The sequence below is a fragment of the Labrus mixtus genome, chromosome 15 (genome assembly GCF_963584025.1).
Source record: "Labrus mixtus chromosome 15, fLabMix1.1, whole genome shotgun sequence".
Classification (NCBI taxonomy): domain Eukaryota; kingdom Metazoa; phylum Chordata; class Actinopteri; order Labriformes; family Labridae; genus Labrus; species Labrus mixtus.
This window is the reverse complement of record NC_083626.1, coordinates 3,844,470-3,868,703: the sequence shown is the minus strand read 5'-3', so window position 1 is coordinate 3,868,703 and position 24,234 is coordinate 3,844,470. Positions and strand designations below refer to the sequence as shown.

Here is a 24,234-nt window from a genome sequence, read left to right as displayed (position 1 = left end):
TGTCATCGAGAGAATGAAGCTACCTTGGAGTAAACTTGCCAATGTCACAACGGATGGATCGCCAAATTTAACTGGAAAACATGTTGGGCTGCTGAAAAGAATCCAGGAGAAAGAGGAAAACCCTGACCAGGATGTTATTTTCCTTCACTGCATCATCCATCAGGAATCTCTGTGTAAGTCTGTATTGCAGCTTAATCATGTCGTGAATCCAGTTGTAAAACTTGTTAACTTTATACGAGCAAGGGGACTTCAGCATCGTTAGTTTATTATGTTCCTGGAGGAAACTGATGCGGATCATCAGGACTTACTGTACCACTCTCGTGTCCGCTGGTTAAGTTTGGGCAAAGTGTTTCAACGAGTGTGGGAGCTGAAAGAGGAGATCAGCGCATTTTTGGAGTTAATGGGGAAATCCGACGAATTTCCTGAGCAAAGCGACAAGAACTGGCTTTGTGACTTTGCATTTGCTGTGGACATATTTTCACACATGAATGAGTGTAATTAAATGAATGCATTTGGAAATCAATTTGTACAATGAGCCTTGCATATTCATGCTTTGCTACCTGTTAAAGGCCAAATCCTTTCATGTAATGGCTTTTACATGTCATTTATATTAGTTCACACAAACACTCCATCCATCTGTTCCTGGCCCGGCCCCTCTGTCAAATTTTAGAACCCATTGTGGCCCGTGAGTCAAAAAGTTTGCCCACCCCTGTTCTAGGCTGTGCAAAACATTATCATAATAAAAAGGTAATCGGAGGAACGCCAGTTGGTGCGCGTGTCCCATGTGGGGAGGCTGTGATCCTTCTGGGATACTATAGTTAAATGAGAAGTAATGTTGACGGGGATGGCCTGACGCTTAGGTTTTGCCCTATTTACAAGGGCTTTAGCCCTCCAAGCGGGCGGCCAAGGTTCTAGTCCAACCTGTGGATACTTTCCCGCAATTCATTCCCCATTCTCTTATCCCAATTTCCCACTCTATATCCACTGTCCTTTCAAATGAACGCATAAAAAGCTCCAAAATAAATCCACCAAAGAAAAAGAGAAGTACAAAAATAGATGGCTTTGAAAAATATCTTTCATTGGAGAAATGGAGAAAACTCCCATGTTAGCTGTATTAAAACTATCATTGACATGAGGATGAACCCTCTAAAACAGATCCCAAAAGTCCTTCATTATTTGAGAGTGGAAAATGGTTAATGCCCGTTGGGAAATGTGTGATTTGAATGCATTTGAGTACATTTTCAACATGAACATTAAACATACTATTCAAATTGTTTTTATATGACTCTGGATGGTAATGCTTCAGAAAACTTTCTTCTGCACCTTGGGCTAAGCTAAGCCCTGGGATTTTACAGGACACGATTGGAGCATTTTCAAGGCTTTCTGTGAGAGAGAAGACGATCAAAATAAAAGTCTATGACCTGCAGATGAAAGACAGAGCTGCAGAGCAGATGGGATAAAAAAGGAAATGTACAACAGAAAGAGAGATAATCATACTCCCATTATTCATGGGATTGTCTCTGTGCCAAAGTAAAACAATCATAAACCAAAACCACAGAGGTCTGCCGGGCCCTTCATTACCAGCTGTGGTTTCGGTAATAGCAAAGTTCCCTTTTTGTTTTGTAGCACTTTAATTCTACTATGGAAGAATCATATAGGTCGATTCTTCAAAGAATTATTACCAATGTCGAAGCAAACAGATGTCTCAAAGTGTACCAGGACACTTCAGGAAATCAAACATAATTTCTGAATTAACCTTTTCAATCAAACAAATAAAAGAATACTTTTTTTTTTTTTTTAAATCACAGGAGCTTCTGAGTTATAGTATTTAATTGGCTTTTATCTAACACAAAGAACTAATCTATTAGGTTAAACCAAACCTTTGAAGTGCACTCCCTCTAGGATGAGCCCAGACACATAACAGCATCATAGCAAGGTTTACTATTGATGACTTGCCAGCTCACCTTGCATAACGTTACACAGCACATTACACAACACAAAAGCTACGGCCAAGTCGACTCAATGGTCCAACAGGACACTTTTACGTACCTCATAAATCCAACCAAGCTAGACTTGAAGGACTTGTTGCTAGGTTGAAAAACCAGTATCCAAGGACCTGGATTTCAAATTGGTTTCTCTTGTAAAAAAAAAAAAAACCCATTAGAGATAAAAGCATTGTGTAACTACACATGAAAATGGCAAGTTTGAGATCAGATTAACCATCCTGCTCTCATTTAATTCAGCTGATTTTAAAAAGGATTAAAATAGAACTTTTCAGCACCCACTGCCTAGCACCCGTCCTCATAGGACAAAAATAGGAAATTTGCCTTACAACATCACACAATGCGCACATACATTGCTGAAAAAAAGAAGGAGAATATATTAGAGATGCACAGATTGGGAAAATCAGTGCTGATGCAGATACCGATGTTTCAAATAACAAATTTAGCCGAGTGCAGAACCAGAAACTTGAATGTATGACTTTGTTTGTTGTTGAACTCCCACATTGCCACCATTTCATCTCATACTTGACAATGAAAAAAAGTCAGTTTGTTGAACATGTGACTCCTTCTGCCCATACGCCGATGTGCAGATGTCTGTTAACAAGGCCGATATCGGCTGATACTGACGTTGAACCGATGCATTACTAGTATGTACAGTATATAGGCCTATATTAAGAATGCAACAATTCTCAATATAATATAGAACCATACAGTTCTGCCTCCACGGTTCAATACATGCTTGCAAATTGCGGTTTTACGTACGAGCTTCCATGCTAAGTATTTCTCTCTGAATTGGGAAAGGGATTACTTTATATGAGATCAAAGAAAGAAATTCAATGATATTAGAAGCAGACTTTGGTCTTCAACAGGGATATTAAAGGTGGGACATCGGTGAGATTTTTTCCATACAGCGGCTGTTTTATGACTTGAATGCGTCAGTAAATATTTGGATAGAAACGTAAAGAAACTAATCAAGTCCACATCTGGCTTGCAGCTCTGTGAAGATGTGTTCAAGCACAGCAGTTCTTTGGTCTAAATGCCAGAAAACAGCACGCTTCCACGTCATCAGCGACGATGCTAACATTCTGATGCTATGCCAGTTTTACTACCTTAAGTGTGGTAGCATGCTAACGTGAGCTAATTTCCACCAAGCAAATCTTGGTGGTGAAAGCTGTTGTGAATTTAGCTTTGTTGAGTTAGTTTAGAATGTAGTTATTTACCACAGCACTGGACTATTCAAAACAAGGTCCTATCATGGTTTGCAGCATCCTCACTGTTATTACCATGCAAGTTAAAGGAGACATGACTGTGTTCAAAATGGCATGGCAATTGACAGATTTCACCGGATTTACTATCTGCTGCAACCCTGATCAGCCCAAAACAACCCTCCAGCATGTGGAATAAGACTTCTGTGTGTTGCTGAAGGACACTTCAGGAGGGCGGCTGCTTAATCCCTTTAACTCTCGGATTAAAAAATGAACAAGCCTAGTTTGGTTGGTTCCTCAAAAAATAGCATCAGAAGCTGCAGCACTTATTAACCACAGACTGTACACTGCTGGGAAAGCACACTACAGAACATTGGGAACTAGAACATACAGTAGGTGGATCAGTGACATTCTTATGTAACATTAGACGCTAGGAGAGTGTTGGCTGAAGGTTTTGGCTGAGAGGTCTTTCTGTAAGTGTGATTATTACTTGAGTGTGGGAACATACTGTTTTTGCATCTATGTCTCAGGCTGCAAATCCAAGGGTACCTATCCCAAACTGGCACGAAAAAAGCTGTCATTAAGAGGTCACACTGCTGAGAATATTCCTGGTACTAAAGCAGATTTTACTTGAGCAGCTTGAATCAGTTGATTATGAATCTTACACACTGGGTCATAGGGACATTTTTTGCTGTTGGACTGCAGGGTCCAAAAAAGGAACAGGACGACTCTTGAGACTTGCTGTTGTCGAAAAAACATGACCTGAAAGTAATCTAATTTGCCTTACACAGTCAAACATATCCATATGAAGCTCCCGCAGACACTCTATAGCCTGTTATTACCCTACATAACTTGGGAGGCACATCCGGCCAGAGACCACTTGATTTATTGCCATGGAGCTTTATGTAACTTTATATAGCAGAGGAAGGCAGGCCAAACTTTTCTGCTCATGTTGTTCCTTGAGACTGTAAAATAACAGTTACATAACATACAGTATATGTTGGCTAGTCTGAGCTGTTCCCGGTTGGTCCCGCATGTAGGTCAGGCTTCTTACCTTACACGACCTTTATAAGTAGATGTAGATTTATGTGCAATATCAAACTAATGCTTCAAGCCCACAGTAACTTTGTGAATCTAACGCTTCATTTTTCTTGAATGTCCAAAGATCTTATTGTGAACAGAATTAAGCAAAAGCTGTAAAATGTAAAGATACCAGAACACCGCACTGTCATCTATTTTCTCTTGTTGCATGGAATGCCCCTTTCTCTACCTTGTTCCTCTCTGTTGGTCTAATCAAGTTGAAAATAAATATGTAATTACTTTCTTAAATTCAGCCCATCTCCTCAGAGGTAGGGCTGTGCAATTAAGCAGAATTTTATCCTCATAGCATATGATCCTTCTCAATAAACACATCGCAAAAGTCTAGCTTTATTGCAATAAATAAATAAAAACTTAATGTAGTCAATCAGTGCTTCCTCCCTCAGCATGTGTACTTTGCACCTATTGGATGGAGGCCTGAGTATAATGTTCAGGGGTTCATATAATTTTGATGCAGTGAGATAAAGTTACAGCTATATAGCTATTTTTACTCTTAGATTATTTTTGTGCAAATTATAGTTGTGTAAATGAATTGTTTTTTGGAGTTATTTTGGATTAAGGAAGGGCCTGTTGCAAACACGGGTTATGTATGAAACATAAAGAACAGCAGACTGGCAATTAAACTGAGTTATAGCTATAATGTATGTATAGTCTTTATTTTTATTATCGCTTTTCATGCCGTTTTCCCAATATTGAAAAATGTTATTGCACATTGCATATTTTTCTCATATCGTGTAGGCCAGTGGTGTCCAAACTTTTTTTCTTGCGGGCCAAAATTGTCGTGTTAGAATCGCTCGCGGGCCACAGGTTTTGTAGATCAGAATCACAAGGCTCGCTAAAGAAACCCTTTAATAAAAGGAAATCAAATATTTAGATTTCTTCGTTCTACTTTATTTGTTTTTTTCTCAGAATCAAACCTGTAACGTGGTTAATTTTTTTGGAAAAGCTTTCTGCATTTAGCTCAGGTCATTAAATGGTTAAACAACAGTCCGCTTGTTTGCAAAAACTTTGCATAAGTTTTTTTTCATAGTTTACAAAAAAAATGTGGAAAATAGTAAAAGCAGTAGATTTAAAAAAAACAACAACATGCATGTTACTGAACATTTTCTATTTTAGGAATATTGTTCAGCCCTTGTTAACATGAAAAATAAAAATAAGATAATGTGCCAATCTTAATCAAGGCCTCGGGCCAAAATCTTCTGATTCTTCATTTGAAGTCACAGGTCACAAAAAATCCCCTCAAGGGCCGCAAATGGCCCTCAGGCCGCACTTTGGACACCCCTGGTGTATGCCTACTCAGCGGTTGGGTATAAATGTTGGACACATTATTAATATGAAACCTCAGAAAGGGAGGATTTACTGCAGGACTGTGGCAATAGATTCCAATTTACTGTTTTGTTCAGGTGATAGTGTTGTTGTATCCAATCCTTGTATTAGTTAACAAAAACATCATAATTAGTCAAAGAGCCACACTGATCTGACACTCTTAGTCATTCAACACGAGTACGGTATTTAGGTTGCCTCTGACGCAAATGATTGAACTCACATGAACATACAGAATACTTTGACCTGAAATGAATCTATTTGTTGAATTAAGATGCATTTCACATTTTTTACTTGATTACTGAGGACTCCTGTCAGTATGTAAAAGCAGTCTCTGTAAGAATGGCATAACTTTTGGTTTCCACATTGTTCTGGTTCTGTTTGTAGTCCTATTTATGTCCCGTTGGGTTTCAGTTGGCTTTGGTAATATCCAGGAAAACAGTCTGTGTGTGGAGAGCAGAAAGAGCAGAACGCAATCGGCCATGATGCAATATCAGCTCCCATTGTCAGACATCTTACGACTAATTCAATGTAATTAATCTCTACAAACATCCATACAATAAGCTCATAGACGTTGATTCACAACAAAACTCATTCAAGCTTTTCAAGTTCCTAGTTAGACTGTAAACAATGCCAATGCACGGAAAAGGAAGTACTGCTCAGGCAAGACCAGAGGAAAAAAAAGGATGTAGCTCCGTCACCAGACAATAGCTGATGGGTTATCTCCTCAGAGTCAGCAACTGATGGCAGATATCTTTGTGAGAGACTAGATGTTCAAAGGGGAACTTTGTTGAAAGATTCAGCTTTTTTAGCCATAACTCCATGTTATGCTAAAATCTCTAGGTTGGGGGGCAACAGCATCCTCTCAGCCTTTGGGTTGTAAATATATATATTTTTTTGGTTGAACTTCCATAGCTGCACGATGAAATCAGAAATCTTCATCTAGCTAAAGCAATAAAAAACGTTCCAGCTGTTCATACGGACTAAATCATCTAAATAGTCGGGGCACAGATGTGGTTAGGTCGCGCCCCATGTATGGAGGCTAAAGTCCTCCAAGCGGATGGCCCGGGTTCAAGTCAGACCTCTAGCTCCTTTCCTGCATGTCATTCCCCAACTCTATCCCCGATTTCTTACTCTATCCACTGTCCTATCAAATAATGGCAAAAAAGCCCCCCCCCCCCCCCCCCCAAAAAAAAAAAAAAATCTAAAAACATACAACACAAACATTTGACCTCTTTTTCCGTAGATCATCTGACTTAACACCCTCACACAAGGAGACACGCAAAACTTATAATGCTGCCAGTATTACATTTTGAGTTTAGTTCGACTTCAGCTGGGACACAAACTATTTAAAAATCCCTGAATGTGAACACAGGCTGCTGATGAGGGCAAAACATCAAACACACAGAGGGGGGATAAAGGATAATAGGGGAGATTCACAGCCAGGGGGATTGTGGGAGTGGGGGTGTTTATGGAGAGAGAACAGGAGGGGGAGAGGGCTGTAGGGGGGTCTGTCTGGTGTCCTAAAAAACACCCCAATGGCCAAAGGGGGGAGGGGTTAGATAACCTAAATTTCTCTAAATAGAAAAGTAGGACACTGTAGTCTGATCCCCTCCAAAAATGACCGGTCTGAACACAGCAATGCACATGGACTCCATGACAAAATATATTCACCATTAAAGTAAAACCTAGAATTTACCATTTAACAACCTGAAAAGGTAATATTTTCACTTTTGTACACTAGCACATATGCATTCACATGAGAAGAAAACAAATCTGCTTACATTTTTTTAATTAAGGAGATAATTATCACTGACTTACAAGTCACAAGGTACTAATAAGAATACCATCTATTAGAGTTTCAAACTTGCAGAAATCTCCTGAAAAACTCTTGATATTTCCCGGAGGAGCGGTACGCTATACGTGAACGCCAACAGCCAAACTTTGTACTCAGACTCTAACTGGAGTTTCTCCTGCCAGACCCCTGGTATTTTTTCTGCAGCAAGTCCGAGTGGGCTGATGTGAGAACGCAGCAGGATATTCTCCTGAGAATTCACCTCGAGCCAATAGGAGGGGGAGTGACGTTTCTATACTGTGACTGCTGCACAGTGCTTAGACTGTGTCACACCGCTACGATCTCCGTGCATGTTAATAAACAGCACTGGTATAAAGGCAAATATTCTCATTACAGTGTCATTTAGTGGACTCTGTTTCTTAGTCCGTTACTTCCCTGACTGTTTTTTTTACGACACGTCTTACCACAGCAGACCCCTCGCACTCCCTCCCGTCTGACAGGGATAGTCTCCCGCTGTGGGGAGCGTATGTGAACAGCCAGGTCAAGAGAATCTCCGGAGCAGTCTTCCTGAAATGATCTAGATAATTTCAGGAGTGCAAATCTAAAAACGTCTTATGTTAGACACGAGAATCTCCCTACCTAATCAAGCTCCTTCATTCTCTTTCCTGCGAATACTATCAATTTCTTGCAGCATTTATATAATGTCATAAAGTCATGCTCCGTCCACCATCTTTGATGTGTTATAAAGATCAAACTGCAACTGCCACACCGCCCTTTTTTACATAATGCCCATTTCATGGAAATGACATACAGAGGCTATACAGACGCTGTACTGGCTTTTACATCATTGCTCCAGTCTGTCATTAGGGTAATACACATGAGATGTCTCCTACAGCATGGTTAATAGATAGAATCCACTTCCCATGTGAACACCCAGATGCCTATTGAAAGCCTCTGAGAGGCAGATAGAGAGATGGGGGGGGGGGGGGGGGGGGCTAAAAGAAATAAAAAGCAGTGATAAAGGAGGAAGGCAGTGAGAAGACAGCTTCTTGCATAAGCTGCCTTACATAAGATCTGGATAATAATGCCACTGTTCAGCTAACTATAAAAAAAAAGCTACACAAGATGTAAAAGATGAACACACACACACTGTACAAGACAAACACACAAAACACACAACGTCTCGCTCTCTTCTTTGGGGCCCGAACTTTGTTATTCCACACAAACTAAACTCTTGCAATGAAGCTCGCTAGTGAAGCACGTTGTTCCTTTAACCTTAAAATGAGACAAAATATAATTCAGCCTAAACCTTAAATGGTCTGTTTAGAAATTAAGACTGAAAAAAGTTTCCAAAAAAGTCCTCAGAGGTTTAGAGGATATTCAAAGTGGTTCTCACACACACATGCACCAGAGAGACAGAGAAACAGAGAGAGAGAGCGCAAGAGAGAGAGAGTGACAGAGAGGGGAGGGTTGGGGGGACTTTCCTGAAAAGTGTTTCGTCACAATTCACTCAAGTACTAGTCGAGTGAAAAATAACTCGTATTTTCTATTGAACATCTCCATAAAGACTAAAAGAACACGATTGTTTGAAAACATTCACAAACACAGAAAAAAAGTATTAAATAAAGTGAAGGTATAAAAAAAAAAGAAACGCTACAATGCCTTACGCGTATGAAAAAGCAGCACTTAAATTCAGTTTGCTTTACATTATATTTATTTTTTCCTTTTCATTGAGAACGACTAAAACAGATGGGCTGTCACCTTAGATAACTAAATGCAGGTCACTCACAAGATTATTAAAACCACCAACGCTTGGATTTATGGCTCTGAAAATGGACATTGTATAACACCATCCTTTTATACAGGACATGCTTACAGACTCAGAAGATCTGCATCCTCACAGTCACAGCCCCTCACTTGTGTAACAGAATTACACAACACTAAAGCATGGTGATGGGGTTTTGGAGGGAGGCAGCTTATTTCTGTAATTTTAATAAACCTCACACATACTGTTAAAAACATAGCATTTGTGGACTCATCTAAGTCTCTGCGGGTTTCATTATCTCATGCAAATGCAAAAAACTTAAGAGAATCCTGAGGGGCTTTTAGTTAGTGGAGCGAAAACAAAGTTGGACCTGTCTGGGTCTGACTTTGTTAAATTTCACGACTACAAACCAAGTTTACTGTTTGGGTGTGTTAGGCTTATTTGGCATCTTATGCTGGCCTGACAACAAACGACATTCAAAGTCGCAGACAAATTTCCAAAGTCAGGAAAAAATCCAGAGAGTTTTGCTGGAGTCCTCTGTGATCTCGGTCGTTTGGTGTAAGGTGCTCATAAAACATGATCCAAGCTGTTTTAAGGCTAACTGTTTATTGTCTTGGTGTAACAATAAAATAGAAAATATTGAATTTTATCCCAGGTCTTTAGTTGTGTATTATTCAAATTGTGTTGTTCAATGACATGACCATTGTCAACAACCAATAGGAGCGGACTTGCCAGCACCAAACAGGAAAGCATAAACTTGTAAACATGACAGGGAGGCAGAGGAATGTGCGGTTCTCCTGGTCTGTGGGAAAGGAGGAGAAACTAATGGTGTTGTGGAGAGAGAGAGAATGCCTCTTTGACATGACATCCCCTTTGTACCACGATCGAGTGGAGGAGGAAAGAAGGTGGACAGAAATGGCTGTGGCCCTCAAAACAGCATAACGTGTAACTTTGTCTTAAAGGTAACATAATGTCAAGCCACAAGTATTTGTAAAGTTTTAAAGAAACCAGTCGCTCCACCTGTTCTCTCTCCACCTTTCGTAATTCTACTCCTTGTGTGTGTAAGAGCTAGTGTTGTAGTCAAGACCACAATACCTGAGACCAAGACATACCCGAGCCCAGAGAGCGCAGAGACCGAGTCGAGATCAGGACATTTAGGGATCGAGACCGAGTCAAGACTAAGACCAAGGAAAGGCTAGACCGCGACAAGACCAAGACCATAAACATCAATAAAAAAATCATCAACTTGTGTGCAGCGGGTGTGTCACTCATTCAGACCGCAATAACCGGAAGGTTGCGGGTATAAACTGGGGATAAAAGTCATATTATGAATGAATTGAAGTTATTTGTTCTTTTAGAAAGGGGCGTTTTCCTTCTAATCAGAGTCATCAAGTGGAAAAATAGCCTTTCAGTGGTGGTCTTGATTTCAAAATCCGGAGTGTGTGTAAGTCTGAGACCGAGACAAGACTTGTGGTGGAATTTCTGTAGTTATTTAGATTATAATGTACAGACGTACAGTCAGTCCAGTGTTTCCCCTAGGTTTAAAGCGTTGGGGGTGTGGAGACAAGCCGACATGGCGACACAAACACTTGAAGGAATCTTGGTGTTCATGGGTTACTTTTAATGACAGCTGTCCTTTTATCGGAAAGGTATCCTTAAATGACTTATTTCCCTGATCTCCAACTCTATCCACTATCCTATCTCTACAATAAAGGCACAAAAAGCCCAAAAATACATCTTTAAAATAAAAATACAAAATATATATAATGGTAGGGGAAACACTGCAGTCAGACCTGACAGAGTTCATCTGTTATTAGAACACCAAGTACAGCTTAGAGAGTGTCAACTGTTTTTCCTGATATCTGTAAGGCTGTTTGGTAGACTTATTGTCTGCTCCAGTGTTATAGACATCACAGATTAGTGTAGGTGGGTCAATGTGACACGACCCTGATAATGGTAATGTCTTTTAGGATATATGCGATGCCTTTCGAAAAGTGTGATGTTGAATCATGTCTCCTCATGAGTATTCTTCTTATGTATAAACTTTCATCAACGTAAGCCATCTGAGTCAACTGAGTCTTATTGTATGGAGTCAAGTCTTTTCCTCAACAGACTGAGTAAAAATGCTTTTGATTCTGAGAAGAGACAGAGACCGTCAAAAAGTGGTCTCGAGACCAATCTTCATACCAGGACCGATTTTGAGTACAACAACACCAGTAGAGCAGCTGTCTGGGCTGAACCCAGGGGGTTTAGATTTGAAATCGGAAAATCACTTAAAGACCAAAATAAGAAAAAAAGTACTGCAATTTGAATTCATGTAAAGACATTTCATTCATCCAGCAGTTTCCTTTTTTTGTCCAAATGTATATTGCAGTAACAAAAAAAAGCAATTTCAGCATTTTCAAATATCATTCAGCCTTACATGATAGCATCGTCTTTGTGAACAACTTAGCATGCCATTGTATTAAGTTTAAACGTTGTCACTCTCAGACCTGGTAAGGTGGCTGTATAGGCCCAAAAATAAGGTGTTTTGGTTGTATTTGATTCAGAAACCTTGTTAAAACATTAAAATGACCACAACCTGTTTCTTCATCAATATGATTCAGTTCAGGTCCATCAAATGTATATTTATATAACTTGTGATCTTTGAAGTGCAGAATTTGCTTTGTTTCCGTGGTGTTAAACAACACGCCTTTAAATAACCATGTCTCAGAGTTGATCTAAATTTGGCCCCAGCCGAGAGAACAGTACCTGACCTTTAACACATTTCTCTAACCTGCAGTCTGCTCGCTCTAATTTGGACACAGTTGTTCTAATTCTGTCTCTGAACCTGTAAATACCTCCCTCACGTACAAGTTTATTCAGGACAAGCTCGCATTAAATAATCTGGTGTCGAACCACACAAACACACACTCACATCCATCAATACACCTGAGTGACCTGGATCACTAGAATGACCTGCATGGACTCCTTTCAGAGAGATATATTTAAACAGCTAAACCTTCAGGGTCAATCCCACACATGTGTCATATGTAATTCCCTCCTACCTGAGCTCCTTTTTGTCCTGCAGAATAAAAAGGAAATTTCACAATGAAGAAAGTAGAGAAAAAAAAACATCCACCATTGATCATATCTGTGGTTGTGGTTCAAACCAAACAATGACAAAAGTGATTCTTTAAGTGGTTGACAAATGACATCAGGAGATACGTTCACTCTAACATCTGTACAGCATCAAATGAGGAGTAGTGCCTGAGTAACGCAGGAGCTTCCTGACACAATTACTCTATGCATTCTGAGTCCATACGTCTGAAAGGGGGAGGGGTCGAGGAGCATAAAGGGAGAGATCAGAAATCAGTGATCTCCTATTGGGTGCTGCTGGCTGAAGTCCAGCCAATCACAGAGGGTTGAGTGGGTTCACTGGGTTCTTCAGGGTTCACATGGGGACATTGGTGGGGAAGGGTCTCCTCTGCTTAACATATCTTAACTCAGCCACAACACGAGGGTGGCTTATTCTGCCGGCAAAGCTGATGAATTAATTGACAGCTTGAAAGCAAACACTGAAGAGACAAATTAAAATGTAGTCCCTTTTTAAAAAACTGTTTTGTTATTCATTTTTTACTTTCTTCTAGTCTAATAAAATAATTATTATCAACAGTAAACACAAATTTTTTTTGTACCCATATATAATCTCATGTTTCTCCTTCTATACATCTAAAAAAAAAAAAGGGAATAAGATCCTACTGAAACAAAAAACAATAATTGGAGAGAGATTTTTCATAAATACATCGTGTGAAGAATATTCACAGAACAAACACATGATGTAAAGTCGGACTGCAGTTGAGTTAAAGTGTTTTAGTTACATGTGAAAAACGCTTCATCAACCAAAATATGTGATGAACAGTTATCTAATATTCCCACCTGCTGCCTCTTTGTAGCCTTTTACATCCTTTACGGTTCTTAATCAACAAGTACATTTTCAGACAGTTTATTTTCTCTTTCACAATAACTGTTTTGATGCTTAAATGTATTTGTCTTTTTATTTAGCTGACAGCTGGAGAGGTGCCAGGTCACTTCATGAGCACTGTCGAGGTGACCTTGAGCAAGGCACCAAACCCCCAACAGCTCTAGAGTGCTCCCTGTGTAGAAGCCGCACTCTGACATCTCTCCACTAATGCATGTCCACAGGTCCTGTTTGTGCATGCTTGTGTGTATTTTGGGCCTATGCATGTGAGTACGTCTCTCAATAACAGAGTGTAAAACCAGAATTTCCCTCAGGGATTAATACAATATGCACATTTTAACATGTATTTTATTGTTTTTTAAATTTTTATTGGGACAAAAACTGGTCTGAATTTTGTTGAAATGTTTTTGAATATGTAATTTACTAATCATTAACTCTAACAATAATTATAGTTAGAAAATGGTATTGTATACACTTGACATGAATGTTGTTCTTAGTCTTGTTTTATTTTCTACATTTTATATCTGAGTCCACTTTTTCTTGCACAACCAACAGTTACATCACCATTATTTGCCCCATTACTTAAATCATGTTTTGTTTTTTTCTCTGTGACCCTTTGTGACCCCTGAGCTTAATCATTAATGAGACTAAAGAGAGTTAAACAACCAGCAAAGCAAAACGTGTTTGGGACATCATGACCTTTACATTTATCTCACACCATAAATAAGTACGCTATTTAGAGTGTTCTTATCATTTTATATATTTTGATAATGATAGTACACAGGTGACCACAGGGTGCATTTACGTCTCATGAATATTAGTCAGATGAGCACGAGGTGCAACAGTGGATACTGGTCAACTAATGTCAACAATAACAGGTGCAATCACACACACACACACACACACACACAGACACACAGACACACAGACACACACACACACACACACACACACACACACACACGGTATCATTTGTTACTATAAGACGGGTGAAATTCACCATTCACATTTCACAAAGAAAACAAAAAAAGGTTACCTATAATTCTTTTGTTTGATTAAAAAAAACAAAAAACATTTGAAGACACCACTGAGGGCTCAAAGATTGATGATTTCTATTACAGATAAACTAAATATTTGTCAGATAATGAAATCATCTTAAATTGCAGTAAACTGGACTGTGAAGCTGTAATTTGTCTTTAATTTCAACAACAGTCAAGCCCAACCGATGAATCGGCCGGCCAATAACAGCAGCCGATGTTAGTGTATCCAGTGACTATCGGTATCGACTCGTTGGTTTTGTAGTACTTCTAGTACCAAACTGAAACAAACTGAACTAAAAAAGACATGAAACAAAAACTGCTGAAATGTAAAGTATGATAAAGTAATCTAGGAAGGTACTTTGTTTGAGGAAAGATTTTTTTAAAACTACAGCCTGCAATGTCACCACTGTCATCACCCTAAAGGTTGGAGTAAAAAGAGCAAACAGGATAAAGAAGGCTCATAGAAAGACACATTCCTTCCATTTCAGAGAGATCTACAACTCTCTCTAACAAATCCCAACAGGCTTCAATAAAAGCCTTGTCTCCGAAGAAAAAGTTCTGAGTAAGAATGTATAGAGAAAGATGACGTTTAACCATTAAAAGTTAAGACGTCCCCCGCAGGATGAGGTCCTTTTCCTCAACGATGGCTTGTTCGAGTTCTCCATTAAAGGAAAAGCAGTCGAGAAGATAAAAAGGCAACCATATGCTCTGTCATTACGTGACTACAGCTTACAGCCCACACACAGCCTTAAGGTGCAACACTCATCTATGTCCATGTACCCTCTGATCCTTCAAATACCTGTATTTATTCCACTGTACAGCTGAGTTGTTTCTGACTACATCTTTCTTTTAAGCAATACTTCTTGTTGTGTATTAAACTGTGGGATGTACTAAGAGGTGTTTCTTATGGCACAATCACACTATTACACCCCCTATTAAGGGCCTTAATTGCCCCTCTCCCCCTTTCCATTCCCCCACTGGCCTGTACTCACACTGCTCCAGGACTTATCGGGCCTGAGCATGGTTACCTTTTGTAGCGTGCATAACATTGCAATACAACACATGCATGGCTTTATGTGGTCATGAAGCATGCTTTACAAGACAGGCGGACTAATAAAAAAATAGATAAATAAAATAAAAGAAACGCGCAGTTGAGATGGTTTCTGCACATCGGAGAACAACAAAGAGAACAGGAGCTCAAGGCGGTGATCTATTAACTTCATGTCCAAGTTGTGAACCTGTGCTTGTGTTGTGCAACAACTGTACCGCACACCTCTTCCGAGCATGCCAGGGACAAGGAGTTGTACCGAGCTTGAGCACGGAACGGAGCACTCCCACTAGTCAGACGAACTGGACTTTGAGGGTGAAAAGTGCTTAGGCACGGTATGGACCGCATAGTGTGAGCACGCCCTAAATACTCAATAAACTAAATGTCACAGTTAAGGACAGGTTGTGAAATATGAATGGGATCTGTGACCTTTGAGTTGTGAGACCAATCCTCTGACAACTGAGCCCCCCCCCCCCCCCCGCTGCCCTGTTACACTTTCATCCCTTTATCCAGCTCTCCTTTCATCTCTTAATTCCAGCTCCAGTTTCAGACAGTTTCATGCACATGAAATTACATTTGTAATGCACAGGGATTCCATCTCTTTCCTAAATCTCTTGCCTCTTGTAACGACAGAAGAAAACTAGAGATTGCTGACCCTAACCCAAAACAAAAATCACCTCCCATAAAAGATGTAAACGCAAACTAAGCGGAGTGTAGTGTGTGCTTTGTTTGCTCCCCTACATGTTGTTTTTAAAGAATGACTAAAACATGAGAATCAGGGGAGGTCAGTGTCTCAGTCGCCCTACATTCCAGCACACATCCTCCCTCCCTTTCTGCTCGGGTGGATTAGACTCTCTGGCAATAACGAGCGAGGGTAAAACTGAAACTAAATCTCTACTTCATCTTCACACCCTGCTGTGATGCTTCAGTCATCTCCGAGTCTGAGCGGAGGAGGTCGGTCAGATTCCATCGCCCTACATCTATCATTCTCCCACCCTCGCTGGTTTACAAGCTCTGCAGGTCAGAGAGATGTGGGTGCCTCCATATGTCTCCCCCCCCCCCCCCCCCCGCTGTTTTGAACTATCAGTTCAGTGAGTCTAATGCCAACCTAAGTCCCTTTATGATCTCATCTATCGTATAGTTTAGACCAGTGGTTCCCAACCTTTTTCTGGCTTGTGACCCGAACACTTACACTAAAACTCTAGGGGACCCCACGCATCAAAAACAGTAGAGCATCTGCAGTGACTTTGTTTCCCATCATTCTCAATTTACCTTCTTTCCCTATACTTAAACTACACTGAAGAAAAATATAAACACAACACTTCTTTTATTGTACTTGTTTTTCATGGGCTCTAATAAAATGTTTTCTATGCAAACAAAAGGCTTATATCTACAAAATGACCTTCACATATCAGCTTAAACCTGTCTCACTGTGCTTTTCTTCACCACCCACCTGAAAGGTGTTAAGTATCAACATTTAACAGCATAATTTAAAACGGCTCTTTTAGCTGGTCCACAATAAAAGCATGCTCTTAAATGTGCAGTTTTGTCACACAACACACTCGGGTACCACAAATGATGCAAAGGGATTGTATAACCGGAAAGCTGAATGTGGGAATGTCAAGCAGAGCTGCTGCCCTTGACTTCAATGTTCATTTTCACTTTCATAATTTGTCTCCAGTGGCGTTTTGGCAGTACGTCCAACCAGCGCACTACCGCAGACGTGTCAAAGACGTCAACATAAACAGGATCTGGGTATCAGCTAGACCTGAATCAAACTTGCATTCAAGAAACCAGACGCACACGCACACACAAAATACAAAAGTATAATCAGAAATGACAAGCCTTCATAACATTATTATATGTGGCAGCAAAATTTTAATCTTAAAATGAGACACATGTTTTCTGAAAAATTCAAACATCTCGCAAGTTCAAAGCCAAACAGTCTGGTGTCAGAAAAAGGAGCACCACACACAAACACATATCTCCACTACAAGCCCAAAGCAGTACAAAAAAACAAACTTTGAAGCCTAATGCTTTCACACATGCACAAAATGCATGAAAAACTCCTGATATTTGCAGGAGGAGCTGCATGTGTGATTGCAAACAGCTGGATTTCTCAATCTGCCAGCCCCTTCGTATTCTTTAATAGAAAGTTTGAGCTAGCTCCAAGTCTCACTCTTAAAGTTTTTGTTGCAGGGACTTCTGTCTAAAGCGGCAATTTTACACTCATATTCAACAACACAGACAGAAATCCATACTGTGAGCAACACCCACACTGACCTCAATTGACCAGAATGAACTCCAACAAGAAATGGCTATTGATTTATAGGCTTGTCTCTCACTTTTCATCTTTTCTCTTCAGCTCTCACTTTCTCTCTCTGCCTACATATAGAAATATAGAAAACAGAGACGTAGTCTAAAAAAGTTATCTAATTGGAGAGTTATAACTGAAACCCTCCAAAACATCCAGGGTGTAGCACATTAGCTGCTACCAGCATAACACACAAAAATCATCTTCTGCACTATTGACTTGCATTGTGGGTAAAACATGAACCAGTTATGTGTCTTTTTTGCAAACTCTCCATTGTGAGCGCCTTGAAATATCACCAAAGTAACATTTGTCGTGTTTTTAAAAGTCAATTCCAAGTTTTAATCAAACTACCTCTCTTGTGCTCAGTTGTCAAGAAATTCAGTCCCTCTGAGCTAGCTCCAACAAAAATACTTTTGCGTGGTCTCTGAGTAAGTTAGCCTCTTTACTATGGGTGCAACAAATCTCAAGATAATATCGAGCCATTTGGTACAGCATCCACAGTTCAGTAGGGGCTTGTGAATTGTAGTTTTTTGGGGGGTTTTGCGTACAACGAGCCTCCATGCATTATGTTTATCTCCAAATTGGCTCTGTTGGTGTGTGCCTGTGAGTCAATGAGCTGGGGTAAGAAAACACAGGAAGTGAAGAAGAGGACAACAGTAACACTGGAAACACTTATAGAGTTCGACCAAGATTATATCAACAGACTGTAACGTTACTAACATGACGATTACTACTGATTCTTGTCAGACTCACACATATAGCCACCGGCTGTTACCTGTGTGATAGCAAACGAGGTGAGAGTGAAGAGTTTTAAACAAAGTTACCATACACAATGAAATATCAAGACTTTACAACCCGTTTCTGTATGAAAGTCTGCAAAAAATATATAAATATATATTCTAAAATACTAAAATGTCTTCCTATTTGTACAGCGGGTCTACATGGCAACTAATTAAACGCTGCCTTCTTTTCATTGAGACTATACATCATACCCCAGTTATGTGTATAAATGCAAAATTAGTAGAAAAAACGGCTCGTGTCGGCAGAACCAGACCAAACCTGAAAACCGTGACTTAAAAATATTTGGTATGTATTGAACTGTAGGCTGTTTTGTTGCAGTCCTACTATTTACACACCTTCTAAAGTAGGCCACTTCGTCCCTTTAGATCCTCAATGGCACAGCAGTAACACCTCTTTGACTAGTAAGAGGCTAGCAAAGATAAGCCTACACTACAGTTATGGTTTCTAATAGGCTACTACTTGCAATAACAAGCCTACAATCTTTGTGATTACAGCTGATCTTACTTCTAGATATCACCATGAAGTGATGAGTCAGCTGGATGCACTTAAAAGCGCTATACTGAGCTGTGAGCCATCTCGAGCCTCGCTGTCTGTTATTTAACTGACCCATTGAACTTACAACAACTTTGGGGGTTCAAATGCACTCTGCACGAAAGTGATCATAACTGATGTATGCCATAATGGAAATGTAAGGCAACTGACATGACATTTTAACCACTAATTTACATAAGCCTTTACGTAAGCCTCTTCCATTCTGGTTTGCCCTCATAGCCTAACTGGATGTTAGGTAACACACAGACACATATTAGGTGCTCGTTCGTATCAACGAGGCTATTTAACCCCACTGACGTGTCAAGTGAGTGTGCTGTTCTGGGTGTCCCGCGGTCACGGCTTGTTCCGAAAAACAAAAAAGGAATACCGCGTGGTTGTTTCATAACACGGAAGGAGGCTGCAACAGCACTGCAGACAGGAGGAAGCACAAGTGCAGCATGCTCCTCTTTTGTCTGGAGCATAATTGACGCTCCGTGTTTCGGACTTAAAAAAAAAAAAGAGCAAACAGAAAGAAAACACTGAGAAGCGGAAATGAAAAGCCGGTTTGTTACTCTCACCTTCTGTCCCCGTTTCTTCGGTGAGTCTCTCCAAGTGAAAAGCTGTGTTTTCAGAAGTGGGGAATGAGATGCTGGGCAGGCTTGGTCGCCTTCACTCATTCATCAGTTTTCCTGCTGAAAGAGGAGGGCCGGTGCTGTGGGTCCCTGCACGCGCTCCGCACAAACAGGCATTACGAAAGTTCCGGAAGTGCACGAGCATCCTAACTGTTGGGGGTCACTGAGGAGAGACTACAAATGCTCACAGGCCTACATATTAACCAAAGTAAAAACACCTTAAGATGTGATAAAAACATATTTTTAGTTTTATTTTATTTTCAGTCAGTATCCAGCTGGTAGCTATGGCTACCGGTGGATTCGCCACTATTTTGGTTTTATTGATACAAAAAGCGAGAAAAAAAACAACAGTCGTGTTACTGCTTTTTGTAGCATATGCGTTAAAATAAACATAGCTATAAATGTTTTTCTTTTCTATTTTAATTTCTATTATTTTTCATTTCTCAATATAAACAATAACGTCACACATCAACAAAATTAGCAACAGCAAAGAGACACACAATCTCAATAACACAGAAAAACAGAAACATTAAAACAAACAAAAAAAAAAATACAAGCCATGCAGAAAAAGAGAACTGCAAGGTTTCAAATTCATTATTTCTATAATTCATAAATTGAAATTGGCTGAAAAAACATAAAGGCAACATTTCTTATATGCTATTAGAACTGGAGTTTTTTTTTTTTTAGTTATAATTCATATCTAATGACATCTTTAAAATTCAACCCTACATATTTTAAATCACACAACCAATTGATGCCTGACGCAGACTCCTCCACACCCTGGGTGGAGAGGGAGAAGAGACAAAAAAGTTTATCTTAGGTGGGTTCAGGTCGCTCCGGGTAAAACAAGAACAGCATGTACCCAAACTGTGTGTAATTATGAGACTCTATCACGACAAAAACAAGTTGAAGAAATAAACTGACGTGTGAAGGGTACCAATTAAGCCAATGTTTTACTCACCCACAATCCTGAGGAAATTGTTAAAAATGAGAGTGAAAAAAATATCCGAACAACCTCTCTGAACAGTGATCAGATCTGATATGTGAGCTTCTGTTCACTGTTGCTGATTAGACTTCAGGTCTACTCCGTTCCTGCATTGACCCACCTCTCCCATCTCCCATAGCAGTTTAGTTTTGAGACACCTACAATCAGTTTGTTAACTTCATACAGCTACCACTTACAAGTAAAGTCTTTATTATTATAACTTAAATCTGCAGTCAGACCAGAATGCACCATCTGTCATGATGGACCATTGTTCTTGTCAAACAATGTGACTAATAATAAAATGTGTGTGTTTACTATAACTGTACCAGTTCCAGCACTATAGCGTTATTTTAACTCTTACTGGTACAACTATGGACTCAAGTCATTAATAATGAAATCACTTAAATCTGAAAATGTTTTGGTGTGAACAAGGTTGAATAAATTCTGGGTAAAATGTGAGAGCAAATTAAAAACTCCCAAAAGCTTCAATGAAGGACTGAAAGTAGATTTTGTAACAACCAAATGAGGAAAAAGTTACTGATTACCAAATTTTAAGACCCCACTTAAATCAATTGTCTGTGTGCAAACAGCTACTTTGCCTCAAGGTAAATCTTAAGTATGACTGCATTCCAATAAGCAATAACAGGGTCTATATTTTCTACTGATGAAACACAAACACATAGTATTTTTCCTGAAAATGTTACCAGATCTCTTACTTTAATGAGTTAAACTGACAAATTATTAACATTCAGGGCTGCACATTCACTTGTTTCATTGTTTAAAAAACTTTCAATCTTGTACACCTGTTTCTATCAGCCAATGTGAAAGAGGGAAGCATTGACGAATAACGGGCGTGACACGACATCAGGAAGTCATTAGTTTATTAAATGATGCAACGTGTGTTCACTAAACTCTCACTTAAAGGCTTATCAGCAGCTTTGCTTTGAATAATTTCCCTGATGTGATGTATTTTAAGATGCATTCGGGGAATTTGTTTGATCAGACTTTTGAGTCTAAGGATAGATTCCCTCTGTAACCTTTGATCTAACTGTAAAATCTTATTTTCATGAATTTAAATGTCAGATATGCAACCAAATTCAACCCAGTTGATACTCTTGCTCGTTTAAAGGAGCATACTCATTTATTTCATAACACACCTTCTCCTCCTTTGGATTGCTGGCAACAGAGGGAGTGATAACTTCAGTTAGATTGAAGTGTAGCTCCTGCTTTTTGTATTTCATAATGATTTGTCTTTATAATATGTTGTACAGTAAATAGGCCTTACACTGTGTGTTATGAAAGCCATCAGCAGGTGGCTGCTGCTGCTCACCTGCTTCACTAAATATGCAGAAGCCTGTTTACCTAACGTCTTTGTGCTGTACTGTACCTGCTCTTTAACTCGTTCACACACTGCCCCCTATTGGCCAAAGCCCCGAAGTGCTTTGCATAACACCGGATTATGAAACTTCAACAGTGGGGTGAGGCCAAGGAGGCTGAGACCGACTCCTAAATGAATGACTGATTTGATTTAAGCAAAAAGAGACAAATAACTCACAATGAAGGCATATAAAAATAACCCATGTGTGATTCACACTCATTTTAAGACTCAAAATATTCAACATTTTCCTCATGAGACACATCTTTTAGACAATATGCACAAAATATACAAATGTCTTATACAAGTAGCTATATGTTACCTGAATGATAGTCTAAATAGTTGGTCAGTTCCATTAAACTCATCTTAATTCAATATTATATACAAACTTCACACAAACTTGCTTTTTTATGGCAAATACAAAAACAAAGCTGATAGAAAATAAGAAAAAGTAAGAACAATAGATGCAATCTTGTGAAACAAATAATTGAAACCTGATAAAATAATTGTTAATTGAAAATCGTTACAGAGTAATTTAAGAGAGGATAAATACCAGAGGTTAAAAAAAACCTGCACACAGTTTAGTGGTAAACCTGAGGAGAGACATATTGATTGTTATTTTAGAACGAGGAAGGAAGAGAAAGAATGTGTCTCAGTACTATTGGCAGACACATTGATCAGCAGCACTCTCACTGAAAGGCCAAGCAGAGACTAACTCTCTACGATAGGACTGTGGAAATTTCCGTAAACACCCAAAGCAATGAGGGCTCTCCTTTTTTCTTTTCTTACTCTGTCTCTTTATACTTTTGCTTTCAGTCTCCTGATTTATTTATGGCTCCCTCCATTTTCTCCACTCTACCTCTTCCCCATTGCACCATTCACTGATGCCTTTCCCCTCCCTCCTATTTCTTTATCTCCATGACTTTGCACCTTGCTATATTTACACTGTCTAGTGTGTGCACGCTTCTCTCCTCCTATTGTTCTCCTCCTATTGTCTTTGTTTGTCCTATAGGTTACATTTTCATCTACTCTTTCCTTTTTATTTTCAGATGTCCCATCTATCTAAGAAACCAGAGATGACTGGTGTGAAGTCACAACTAAAGGGGGTAGAAAAAATAATAAACATCCGGGTAGATGAAGTAAAGGTGTGTCAGTCAATCAGTTGAATATTGTATACAACATCAAATCATTACAAGGGTTATATCAGGACCCTTTACAAAATGAGCAGGTTGAGACTGTACTCTTTGTTATGTTATTTAATGAGAGCCAACATTAATCTACTATGAGCAAACACCCTGAAGAAGTGGCATGAAAAAAACGTCCTTTTGACAGGTAGAAAACTTGATAAAAAAATTAAAGAAACAAAACATTGAACATGTTTTCTGCTTTATTTTATAAACTAAATATATCGACCACTCTGCCGCCATCCAGTAGGCAGAAATAGTTTACATGTGTAAATCAGTGAACTTCTAGTGATGAAAGATACAACAGAAAACTCAAAGAACTTGGTCTTTTTTTGATTCTCTGGTTTTTTTAAATGATCAAAATAAAAAAAATAAAAAACACAAACCAGAATTTACCTTTTTAGACACTTCAAATTCATTATCGCCCTTTAGCTTTTTGAAGTGCATTTCCTTTTTAATATAAATGGAAATGGAAATAAGAGGAGCAAAATGTATTTTTTTCAACACAAAATACAGCAACCGGTATTCCCAGGAAACAGTGCAATAAAAAAGGAGACGAGACATTTTAGGAGAGCGTTGCTTGGCACACACAAACTGATGTTCCATTGTTGTGAGTCAGAGAACCAATTTGCAGTGGCAGGCTGGTGAATTGTTCTCCAAGATGGTCACAATTTCTAACAGATAGACCGGTATGGAAAATGCCATTTTAACTTAGGAAATGATCGATTTTACTTAACATACTCAACAAACAACACCTTATGCACTCGTACTTAACAGGCATATATTTCTTAAAGTCTGTGAGACAAACAAAAAAAAACTGCTGATTCATGCTAGTTTTGTCTGCTGCTCTTATCCACCTTTATAAACGGTCAATGTTCTGATCCAGTGACACTGCATGGCTCGCTTATTATAGTCTTAGTTCACGGGATGTATCCCTCTACTGTCCACCTGTGGGTGGTGGTGTGTAATGAATCCAGGAGCCTATATTTCCTGCGCCCATCGAAGCTCCTATCTCAAGTAAGAGGAGCAAATGTGCATGTGCAACTTATCAGCAGAGACAATGAAGGCCCTTAGTGCTGGATTCTAGCATCCAATACGGGGAAACATGTCACCAATCTGCAACTTTAGATACATAGAATGTTTATAGCCCATATTGAAAACTAATTTAAAAAAT

At 39.3% G+C, this 24,234-nt stretch overlaps 1 protein-coding gene and 1 long non-coding RNA gene across 2 annotated transcripts in view; both read right to left on the bottom strand.

The window, feature by feature from the left end:
* Positions 1 to 19,599, bottom strand: part of LOC132989172 (helicase ARIP4-like) — a 75,626-nt gene extending 56,027 nt beyond the window's left edge. Inside the window, exon 1 of the mRNA XM_061056588.1 lies at positions 19,463 to 19,599. The gene's annotated coding sequence lies outside the window, so the exon portion shown is untranslated. The remainder of the gene's footprint in view (positions 1 to 19,462) is intronic.
* LOC132989517 (uncharacterized) overlaps positions 1 to 24,234 on the bottom strand; it is a 216,555-nt gene that overhangs the window by 164,194 nt on the left and 28,127 nt on the right. The gene's annotated exons all lie outside the window — the stretch shown is intronic.